A 12,323-nucleotide genomic window follows, 5' to 3' on the forward strand; every position below is an offset into this window, starting at 1 on the left:
ATCCTAAAATTTGTACGGAACCACAAAGACCCTTAATAGCCAAAGCAATCTTAAAGAAGAAAAGCAAAACCAGAGGCATCACAATTCCAGACTTCAAGTTATATTACAAAGCTGTAGTAATCAAAAGAGTATGGTACGCACACAAAAACAGACACACAGCTCAAGAGAACAGAATAGGAAGCCCAGAAATAAACCCACAATTACATGGTCAGTCAATCTTCAACAAAGCAGGAAGGAATATGCAATGAGAAAAGTCTTTGCAAATGGTGTTGGGAAAACTGGACAGCTACATGAAAAAGAATGAAATTGGATTGCTTTCTTGCACCATACACACAAAAAAACCTCAAAATGGATTAAGGACAGAGCACAGGCAGTAATTTTTCTGACACTGGTCATGGCAATGTCCTTTTAAATAGGTCTCCTGAGGCAAGGGAAATAAAAGAGAAAATAAACTACTGGGACTACATCAAAAAAAAAAATCTCTGCAAAGCAAAAGTAAAAAAGACTAAAAGACAACCTACTGAATGGAAGAAGATATTTGCAAATGACATGTCCGATAAAGGGTTAGTATCCAAAATATATAAAGAACTGATACAGCTCAACACCCCAAAAACCAATAATCCAATTAAAAATGGGCAGAAGACATGAACAGACATTTCTGCAAAGAGGATACACAGATGGCCAACAGACACACTTAAGACACATGTAAGACACATGAAAAGATGCTCAACAACATGCATCATCAGGGAAATGAAAAATCAAAACCACGATGGAAATCATGTGAGACATGTCAGAATGGCTAAAATCAAAAACAAGAAACACCAAGTGTTAGCAAGGATATGGAGAAAAAGGAACCCTTGTGCAATGTTGGTGTGAATACAAACTGGTACAGACACTGAGGAAGACAGTGTAGAAGTTCCTCAAAAAATTAAAAATACAACTGCCCTACTTAGTTGGTTAAGTGTCCAACTCTTGGTCATGGCTCAGGTCTGGATCTCAGGGTCATGAGCTTGAACCCCGCACTGGGCATAGGGCCTACTTAAAAAAAAAAACAAAAAAACTGCCCTATGATTCAGTAATCATGCTACTGGGTATTTACCCAAAGAATACAGAAACACTAATTTGAAAGGATATATGCACCCATGTTTATTGCAGCATTATTTACAACAGCTGAACTATGGAAGCAGCCCAAGTGTCCACTGACAGATGAATGGATGATGGATGGATATATATATATAGAGATATATATACATCTATAACTATATATATATAATGTGTGTGTGCACGTGCACGTGCAATGGAACATAATGGAATATTATTCAGCCATAAAAAAGAATGAAATCTTGCCATTTGCAACAACATGGATGGAGCGAGAGAGTGTAATGCTAAGCCAAATAACCTAGTCAGGGAAAAACAAATACCACATGATCTCAATACCACATGATCTCACTCATATGTGGAATTTAAGAAACAAAGGGGAAAAGTAAAAGAGAGAGACACAGAGAGAGAGAGACACACACACACACACACACACACACACACACACACACACAAACACAAACCAAAAAAACAGACTCTTAACAAACAGATGGTTACCAGAAGGGAGGGAGGTAGGGAAACTGGTGAAACAGGAGAAGGGGATTGGGAGTGCACCTGTTTTGATGAGCACTAAGCAATGTACGGAACTGCTGGATCACTATAATGTATACCTGAAACAAATATAGCACTCTATGTTAACGACACTGTAACAAAAAGATTTAACATAAAAACTCAAAAAAGCAAATAAAGAAAAGGCCAAATGACCAAACACCCATCAAAATTCTGAAAGATGAAGCAAAACAATCCATACCCCTCAACAAGTATAAATACATTTCGGGGAAATACTTACTTTTTTCCCTAAAATCTCAGTATTGTAGGCCAAGACATTCAAATTGTCCAGTTAGCTGATCAACAGATCCTCTACTACAAGTAAGTAGGAATAGAAAGATGTCCCCAAATCTCTCATTCTGGAAAACAGTAACTATAGATTTAAATTCTTTACTTTAAACTGAGGGGGGAGGTCACCTACACTAAAGATTGTAACAATAGGAATGACATGGGTACAAATAAGGTGTACCATGATGGAGGTAAGGGTCTGAAACTGGGATATTTGTAGGTCAGGATGACCCCACTAAATACTGAAGAGAAAGTGTACTGCAATCAAAATAACTAGAAGACTTGGAAACCCTCTGGGTGGTCCGGTATCAAGCATTGATAATGCACTAATAACTAAAAGTACAGTGAAGTACAGGGTTCACTCCATGAGCACAATGAAGGTACAAGGGAAAGGCAAGCTTAAAGTCTTAATTAAAAGTGAGACATGACAGGTGGAGGCCTGATAACCTGAGAAGTATCATGATGAATGGATCTGGATTCTTCCCTAGAACAGAGCTATATAAGAGTTGGTGAAAATGTAGTTGAGATAAAGCACATTCAATCTCACAAACAACTGAACTAGAACAATTGAACCAGAAAACCCAAATCAAGCCTTAAGTATGTGACTTTTAGAAGAGTATTAAATAACCTTTTGATGCCATATTAACATCTGGTTTAAATATCTCAGTATGGGTGCCTGGGTGGCTCAGTTGGTTGGGCGACTGCCTTCGGCTCAGGTCATGATCCTGGAGTCCCAGGATCGAGTCCCACATCGGGCTCCCTGCTCAGCAGGGAGTCTGCTTCTCCCTCGGACCTTCTTCCCTCTCATGCTCTCTACCATTCTCTCTCTCTCTCTCTCCATAAATAAAAATCTTTAAAAATAAATAAATAAATAAATAAATAAATATCTCAGTATCTGAGGACCTTCAGATGCCAAAAATAATCAAAATAAGATCCTTTCTTTTATCAGATAATTTTTGTCATGACTTCTGCCCTTTATAACCATACCTACAAGCATGTTCATTAATTAAAATATTTATTGAACATCTAGTTTATACAAATATTGTGTTAGGAACTAAGGACAAAGAAACAAAAGACATTATCAATTGGCCTTAAGGTGAGAAATATAAAAAAGCAGGCAGTGACAATGAAGTGTAATAATGACATATTCTCAAGCAGCTCTGGGACCACAGATAAGGGAGGACATCTGACAGAGAATACAGAGAACAAAGAAAGGCCTAACACATTGCAGAGGTCCAATAACTACTAAATGAAGAATGTCCTAATGTGATCTTCAGGACTTTGGTTTGCAAAGGTCTATTATTTAGACCAGTCTATTAGTCAGGTATCAGTCAAAACACAAAAATCACACCAGTAATTTTAACAGAGAATTTGGTGTAAGTTGTTAACCACAAATTGGAGAAATGGAAAGGCAAAAAAGGGACTCATTTAATCACAAAGAAAGTAATTACAGGAAGCAGCTATTCCCCAGAGCCAAGGGAAAACAAAAGGAAGTGAATGGAATTATTGAAACTCAAAGGTTTGGAGAAACCCTATAAAACTGGAGCCCAGATCTCTAAAAATAAAGCACTCCTTGAAGAACACGAAGAACCAAGAACTTGAGGAGGGTCCCTGCAAAACTGGGACACAAATCTCTGAAAGGGAACAAAAGGCTAGTTGATGTTATCTAGGAGGGATGTAATGAGAGTTCTATGAGTGTGGAAAAATGCAAAATGGAGCCATTTGCCACTACTATTCTTGCCAGGGTGAAGTCCTATTGCTGTGAAGATACTGATAGGAACAAGTGAACATAAAGGAGCAAATCCCTTGCCCCTCCTCTTGCTTTCCTATTTCCCATCCTCCTACTGGCAGAATTTAATACAGAACCAGGTGGTAAACAAGAAATATAGTTTGTAGGGTCTCAGCTCCGACACCACAAAAAAATTTAGAAGGATGAGTCTGAAGCTGATAAAAAATACCTTAAAAGCCAGCATCACCTATGCAATGTCTCCTCTCTATATACTTAAGGTAATATTCTGTAAATACTTAGAATTACAAAACTCTAAATTCAGCAATTTTTTCTCATGCCTTCTGAGGAAATTATATAAATAATCAACACTAAAATAAGGGCATCTATTTTAACACCCCAAACTTTAAAAGAACAACAATCCATGCTATACTCTATAAATTAGGCAATGCGCAGATCTTCAAAACTAAATCAGAACCTCAAGAGTCGGAAACAATCTTAAGGCTCAAATTTAGTGTCTACATGAAAACTTTAAAACTCTCATGTATTCAAAAATCATCACAAGATTAATGTGGATTAATGAAAGGCCTGAACTGCTAAAATTTTAGATGAACGCTATTTTATTACTTCGAAAATTAAGTAGCTTTTCCTTTTAGACCAAATCTTTTCCTAGTGATTAATTTTAATATTTTTATTGTCTGAAATGTTTTGAATCTTCCTCTGGAATAGCTGGCTTACGAATACATCATTTCAACATACATATTTCACGAAATTTAAGATGCCATCAATTATAGAACACAACATTATTGCATAAATCACTAAGGGGAAAAATGCTGTAAGTTAAACTATGACTTCATGGGTTCTTTCATGGACTCTTAAAAATTTCTGAAAGAACTCTACCACATTAATAATCTAATGTACTGGGGCGCCTGGGGGGCTCAATTGGTTAAGCGTTTGCCTTCAGATCAGGTTGCGATCCCAGGTCCCGGAATGAGCCCTGAGTTGGGCTCCCTGCTCAGCGGGGAGTCTGCTTCTCCCTCTCCCCCTCCACTCGTGTCCTCTCTCTAATAAATAAATAAAATATTTTTAAGGGGATTATCTCAGAATATATTTTAATAACTTTTTTATTGCCAATTGCTATTATACCAGTTCTTAGAGTGCATATAAGTATTTTGGTTTAACTTTTATTTTTATTTCCTTTGTAGTTTTATCTTTTTATTTACTCAACAAATAGCACAAATATTAACCTTAGTTCATTTCTGCTATTTCCAACTGGTGGGCTAAATAATTTCATTCAACATTTGCAGGGCTAAGGCAGGAGATGGGAGAGGATAGAGAAGAATGGCTGTAAGGTTTTTTGGGGGTGGTCACAAAAATGTTCTAAATTAAATTATGGTGATGACTGTACAAATGTAAATATATTAAAAATCCCTGAATTATACATTTTAGAGGGTAAGCTTTACACTGAAATTATATTTCAACAATGCTGTTAAAATTATATTTATGATAAATTCTACTTTCTTACATCAAAACAGTTAAAGAAAATATTTACAGAATATTCCTGAAATAACTGTAAATAAATATAATAGAAGATTCTCTAGTTCAGGTGTCAGCAAACTTTATCTGCAATTACTCAACAGTAAATATTTTAGGCTTTATAGGCCACATACACAGTGTCTGCCAATTTTTTTAAAATAACCTTTAAAAATGTAAAGCTATTCTTAGCTCTAGAGCTATATAGCTTGTTGACCCCTAATCACATACTACTTTTTTTCTGGAAAAAAAATTTTTTTTCCAGAAAGCAAGCAGTCAAATGTAACCCATAATGATGACAATATTAACGAGGAGACACTAAACAACAGCAGTTTTAGTCTTTGAGAAATTCATTTCACTTCTCATGTACTGCTGCTGTAGGGGACATAGGGGAGGTAAAGACTAACAAAAATTATTTTCACTCTAGAAATCAAATGTTCTAAATGTATCTTCTCAGCATCCAAGGTACATTAATGGACGAAGCCAGACTTTAGACATGTATCATTAATAACTCATGTGCTATTCACCTCCAAAAGATTTGAGGGGACAAAGACTCACAGATGTATACACTATACATCTAAGCAAAATCCACATTATTTCCAGTTTTGCAAGGAAATAAATATGTTATCGATTAGTATTACTAATTAGAACTCCCAGGACAGACTTTTTCAACTGGGGTTCCACAGAATCCTAGGGTTCCATGAAGCACTACTTATTCAAGAGATCGTGACTTAAAAAATAATTAACAATTGTTTTTTGAACTTTGCACTTTTCAAAGAGAGGTCAAAGTGCTGCAAGGTAATCGAGCAGCTCCATTAGCAGCTTTGTGTCAGCTCCTTAAGGTAGTACATTCTTTAGAAATTCCACATAAAATGGAGTTATGTAAGAGTAGTATTTACTCTTACATGCGTGACTTCTTTACTCAGCATGACGAATCTGAGATTAATCCATGTCGTGTGCATCCACAGTTTCTTGATGTTGCTGAAAAGTATTCCACTGTATGGATATACCACATTTTCTTCATTAGCTTGTTAATGAACACTTGTTTCCAGTTTCTGAATATTGTGATTGAAGTTCCTAGGAATATTCTTATACAACTCTTTTTTGCTGGGTCATTATAGTAGATGTCTAACTTTCTAAGGAATGGCCAGTATTCCAAAGTGGCTGTAGAAGTTTTATATTCCCACCAGCAATGTATATGTTCTGTTTACTCCACATCATCATAAACACTGGTATTATGTTTTAATTTTAGCCATCCTGATGCATCTGTCATTTTAATTTGTGTTTTCCTAGTGACTAATGATGTTGACCACCTCTTTCATGTGCTTAAGATCCATTCATGTAACTTCTTCAAATCTTTTGTCCACTTTTAATAGAGTTGTCTTAAGACTTCTTTAAGTCCTTTGTCCGACATATGTATTACAAATATATTTTTCTGTTCTGTGGTTTGCCTTTTGTTCTCTTTTGTTCCTTTTATGGTTGGTTCTCTTTGCATCCTAAAATTTTTGGTACGAGTATACCACAAACATTTTTTCTGTTTTTTCATCTTCAAGTTTTATATTTTTATCCTTACAATTTAAGACCATTAACCATTTTCAATTATTTTTTGTATTTGGTGTGAGGTAAAGGTCACTGTTCATTTCTTTCCAGATTTTTTGGTCTACTTGTTCTATCAGAGATGTCTGTGAGAGACGTCTACTAAATCCATAACAATAGTGGACTTATCTGTTTTTCCTTTTAACTCAATTTTGCTTTACAAATTTTGAAGCTATGTAATTAGGTGTATACAAATTAGAACTGTTCTATCTTCCTAATGAATTGGCCCTTTTAACATTATCCCTTTTTATCTCCAATAATGTTTCTTGGCTAAAGCCACTGTATCTCCTATTAGTATAGTCACACAAGCCATTTGTTTTATTTTTATTTTTTAAGATTTTATTTCTTTGACAGAGAGAGACACAGCAAGAGAGGGAACACAAGCAGGTGGAGTGGGAGAGGGAGAAGCAGGCTTCCCGCGGAGCAGGGAGCCCGATGTGGGGCTTGATCCCAGGACCCTGGGATCATGATCCAAGCTGAAGACAGACGCTTAACGACTGAGCCACCCAGGCGCCCCTTAGTTAGCATCTGCATGGTACATTGCTTCCCGTATTTTTACTCTGAACTTCTGTTTATGCTTTGTAAGCAGCATATAGTTGGGTTTTGCTTTTTTTGATTCAGCCTGGTAATCTGTCTTATAATGGAAACATTTAGTCCATTTGCATTTAATTACTGATGTAGTTGAGTTTAAGTCCATTATCTTTCTATTTATTTTCCATTTGTCCCCTTGTTCTCCGTCCTTTGTTCTTCCTATCCTTCCTTTTCTATTAATCAACTATTTTATTATCCTATTATCCTATTTTATGTACTCTACAGGCTTATCTTTTAGCATCAATTTTTCAGTGGTTACTGTAAAAGATACAAAAACACATTTTTATTTTCTATCTTAAATTAGTACTCTTACCATGTCCCAAATGAGAGATTCTTATACTTTACCTCTATTCACTTCCTCTTTTTGCTACTGCTGTCATATAATTACTTCTACATGTTATGCTGTTTTCCAATATAACATTTCCAATGGAATACTGGACATTGTTAAAACTACTGGTTTAAGCAATTAACAGCCCTGCCCACCGTATTTAGCTATTCCAGTACTCTTCATTCCGTCATGTTTCTACCTCAGAATTTTTTTCTTTAGCCTGGTATACTTCCTTAATATTTCCTGAAGTGTGGGTATGCCGCTGATGACTTCTCTTAGCTTTTGTTTACCCAAGAATATATTTATTTCATTTTTGGTTTTGAAGGATATTTTCACTGGTTATCAATTTTTTATTTCAGCACTTTAAATGTGTCATTCCACTGTCTTTTGACTTAAACAGTCGGTTAAAAAGTCATCTTTGAAAATTCTTATTATTTCTCTGTAACTAACATGTCTTTTCCCCCTTTTGTTTTTAAGATTATTCTATTTATACGTAGGTTTTAGCACTGTGATCTGGAACTATGTGCTGAGGGAAACATACCAAGAGCAGGCAGACACAGTACTACAGACTCCTACTTAATAAACAGAATCATTAATTATTTCTTTTGGCTTAGTGGTGCTATGAAAAAGTTTCTATCAGTGAGATCACATGATACATGTCTTTCTCGGATTGACTTATTTCGTTCAGCCGAGGAATTCTTAATCTCAGGAAACAAACTGAGGGTTGCTGGAGTGGTGGGGGGTAGGAGGGATGGGGTGGCTGGGTGATAGACATTGGGGAGGGTGTGTGCTATGGTGAGCACTGTGAATTGTGCAAGACTGTTGAATCACAGACCTGTACCTCTGAAACAAATAATATATGTTAAAAAAAAAAAAAGAAGAAGAAGATAGCAGGAGGGGAAGAATGAAGGGGGGGGAAATTGGAGGGGGAGATGAACCATGAGAGACGATGGACTCTGAAAAACAAATTGAGGGACCTAGAGGGTGGGGGGGGTGGGAGGATGGGTTAGCCTGGTAATGGGTATTAAAGAGGGCACATTCTGCATGGAGCACTGGGTGTTATACGCAAACAATGAATCATGGAGCACTACATCAAAAACTAATGATGTAATGTATGGTGATTAACATAATAAAAAAAAGTTTCTAAAACACTAAGGGTAAGTGTTTGTTATTTATCCTGTTTTGGGTTCACTGAGCTTCTTCCATCAGTGGTCTTAACAGTTTTGAAAAAAGCCATTATGTCTTCAAATATGGCTTCTGTCCCTTTCCCCTATCCATTTCATCAATGTCTTAATCTGCTTGGCTGCTATAACAAAATACCATAGACTAATCAGCTTATAAACAAGAGAAATTTATTTCTCACAGTCTGGAAGCTACAAGTCTGAGATCAAGGTGCCAGGATAATCATATGAGGACCCTCTTTTGTGCTGCAGACTTCCTGCTGTGTTCTCACACAGTGATAGGGGCTAGGGAGCTTTCTGAGGATCTCTCTTATATAAGCATTAATTCCACACATGAAGGCTCCACCCTCATGACCTCAGCACCTTCCTAAAACTTCACATCCTAATACCATTAAACTGGGCATTAGGATTTCAACATGAAATCTGGGGGAACAAACACTCAGACCATTACACTTAGGAACTGCAATTATACATACGTTAAATCATCTGGTTATGTTACTTGTTTTTTATTTTGTTTTGTCTCTTTCCATCTTGTTTCCTTAGTGCTTTAAACATATCTTTGCAATAACCCTCTCAGTGGGTACTAGAAAGAAACACTGCAAGTATTTTAGGAAATCATCTCAGTATGCTTGGTCTACATTACTTCCTAAATGGGAAAATGAAAATATTTTCCTCTATGTTTCACAAATAAACTAAAAACTGCCTTGAAAATAAATTAAGATTAGCAAATTACTCCTCCCTTTTAGGGAAAATGCTGCAAATTCAGGTCTACCTTCAGTCTCATCCATGAAAGCTATTAAATATGTTCAAGAACTTAGGCGGTCATCAAAAACAGGAGATAGAACAAGGTATACAAGGAAGGTGCTTAATTTGCAGAAAGTATCACTTGGTTATGATAAAATCTTTTTCAGACACTGAATCTTTGTCTATTTGCCACAAATACTTTTTATTTTTTTAAGATTTTATTTATTTATTTGACAGAGAGAGACACAGCGAGAGAGGGTTAGAACACAAGCAGGGGGAGCGGGAGAGGGAGAAGCAGGCTTCCCGCTGAGCAGGGAGCCCGATGCGGGGCTCGATCCCAGAACCCTGGGATCATGACCTGAGCCGAAGGCAGACACTTAACGACTGAGCCACACAGGCGCCCCTGCCTCAAAAACTTTTTGCTAGTTTAATAATCCTCTGAATGTCTATATATTGTATTATTTATTATTTATCCATAAAAATTTTCAAAGCTTTAAAATTATCCTTAAATATATCTAAATGAAATTACTTTTCCACTATTTACTTAGCCCTATGGAGTTTATAAGCAGTCTCCACTTATTTGATTCTTAAAATGATTCTATGAGGTAAAGTGTAATTATTTACCATTCCCGTTATACAAATGAGAAAACAAAAGCTCAAAACTTAAGTGATTCACCAAAGAGTCATTAAGCTACTAAGTAAATCCTGATAAAATAGAAATTTAAAACCTATGTGCTCCTTCCATTAATCTGCTCAAAAATAAATTGGCCCATGTGCAGATAACAAGTGAAACACAAACTGCCTTTCCTTTTAATTTTTGTACCATTCTTGAGTAAAATTAAGTCAAAGCATGCATGATTATCTTTTTCAAAAGAAAAACCACACCTTAAAGCAATTTTAGCAGTATCAAATTATGTGTAAGTCACCAAATTTCATTTACTGTTACACCAAAATGTACTTAACAAATTATTTCCTAAATGATATTTTAATTGACAATTTTTTAAAGTATTTTTAGAACTAGATTTATACAAAGTAGATTAATATTATAAATATTACCTTTGCAGGAGACCTGTAAACATGCCTCTTTCCTCCTTCAGTAGGCCTTTGAACATTTCTCCTTGGGGAGACTCATAAATACAAATTCCAGACTCAATACCACAAATGGTTAGGAAAAATTTTCAACTATTCCTGGTTTTATTTCAACACTTCTAAGAGGTTTCTGACAAAGTGAAGGACAAAAAAACCTCTAGCAAACCCTCCACTGCCATCCAGCCCTTCTAGATTAGCTGGTGTGTGTGTGTGTGTGTGTGTGTGTGTGTGTGTGTGTGTGTGTGTGTGTGTGTGTGTGTGTGTGTGTGTTCTTTATCTGTGATGACCAACATATAAAGGTATATGCTGTATCAAACTTTAAACTTCACATTACCCATATTTTTCTTAATCGACGGATTTGGCATCCTTTAGCCTGCCTGTGAGAAGAAAGTCCTTGATTTCTTCCATTTTGCGAGGCATGGCTATGAGGGGTGCAGCAGAATGTGCAGCTGGCACCACCCAAAAGACCTACCCAGTATATTTTTAAATAAAGTTATTTACAATTATCAATAAACTCTTTTTGAGAATAGTACTGTCAAGTGTTAGATATTCCATCAGAGAAATGGCCACACTCATTTACTGTATGAACACAGATGTTACTTTCCTACATAGCAAGTCATTTCTGTGTTACTCTTATGGGCAGTATAATCCAGTCCTTCAAATACGGGAAAGAAAAATAAATATCCATATGAAAAGTCCCTTAGTTCTAAGAATAATAAACCACAGCCACTAATATGTTAAAGTAACATTATATAATATCTGTTCTTATTCTACTGTATTGCAACATATAGGACAAACAAGACATGAAGAAAATAAAAATCATCTCTGAAAAATAAGTAGAATTATAAGCTGCTATTTAAATTCAACTATCCAGTGGCGCCTGGGTGGCTCAGTAAGTTAAACATCTGCCTTCGGCTCAGGGCATGATCTCAGGGTCCTGAGATTGAGCCCCACGTAGGGGGCTCCCTGCTCAGCGGGGAGTCTGCTTCTCCCTCTCCCTCTGCCTCTCCCCCCTGCTTCTGCTCTCTCTCGCTCACTCACTCTCAAATAAATAAATCTTTAAAAAAAAATTTAAATTCAACTATCCGAAAAAAGTCAGTTAATGGTAACTCATGCTTGTTTAAAGTAACTGGCTATGGCTAAGATCCATAATTTGATCCTTACATAAGTCAATTAACTTTGTGCTACCAGGAATATCACTTATTTTTTTTTAAAGATTTTATTTATTTATTTGAGAAAGAGAGAATGAGAGACAGAGAGCATGAGAGGGAAGAGGGTCAGAGGGAGAAGCAGACTCCCTGCTGAGCAGGGAGCCTGATGTGGGACTTGATCCCGGGACTCCAGGATCATGACCCAAGCCGAAGGCAGTCGCTTAACCAACTGAGCCACCCAGGCGCCCCCCAGGAATATCACTTATAACCCTGGACACTCAGAAATAGTCAATATATATTACTGGTCTTATGAAGATTTAGCCAAGATGATAGGTGGTTCAACGCCATCAATCATTGGGAAGGTAGGTCCTGCTGTTTTTTTTCTGAGTAGAAAAATACTTAAGTCAACAAAATTATAATACTTATAAAACACCTCAATAAATTTTATT

The 12,323-nt window shown here is 36.4% G+C and overlaps 1 protein-coding gene across 5 annotated transcripts in view; it reads right to left on the reverse strand.

The window, feature by feature from the left end:
• The window catches only part of CDK17 (cyclin dependent kinase 17), a 114,013-nt gene that overhangs the window by 67,972 nt on the left and 33,718 nt on the right, over positions 1 to 12,323 (reverse strand). The gene's annotated exons all lie outside the window — the stretch shown is intronic.

The sequence above is a fragment of the Eumetopias jubatus genome, unplaced genomic scaffold, assembly GCF_037043125.1.
Source record: "Eumetopias jubatus isolate StellerSeaLion01/CBP00866 unplaced genomic scaffold, mEumJub1_p1.0 scaffold_8, whole genome shotgun sequence".
NCBI classification, from domain to species: Eukaryota; Metazoa; Chordata; class Mammalia; order Carnivora; family Otariidae; genus Eumetopias; species Eumetopias jubatus.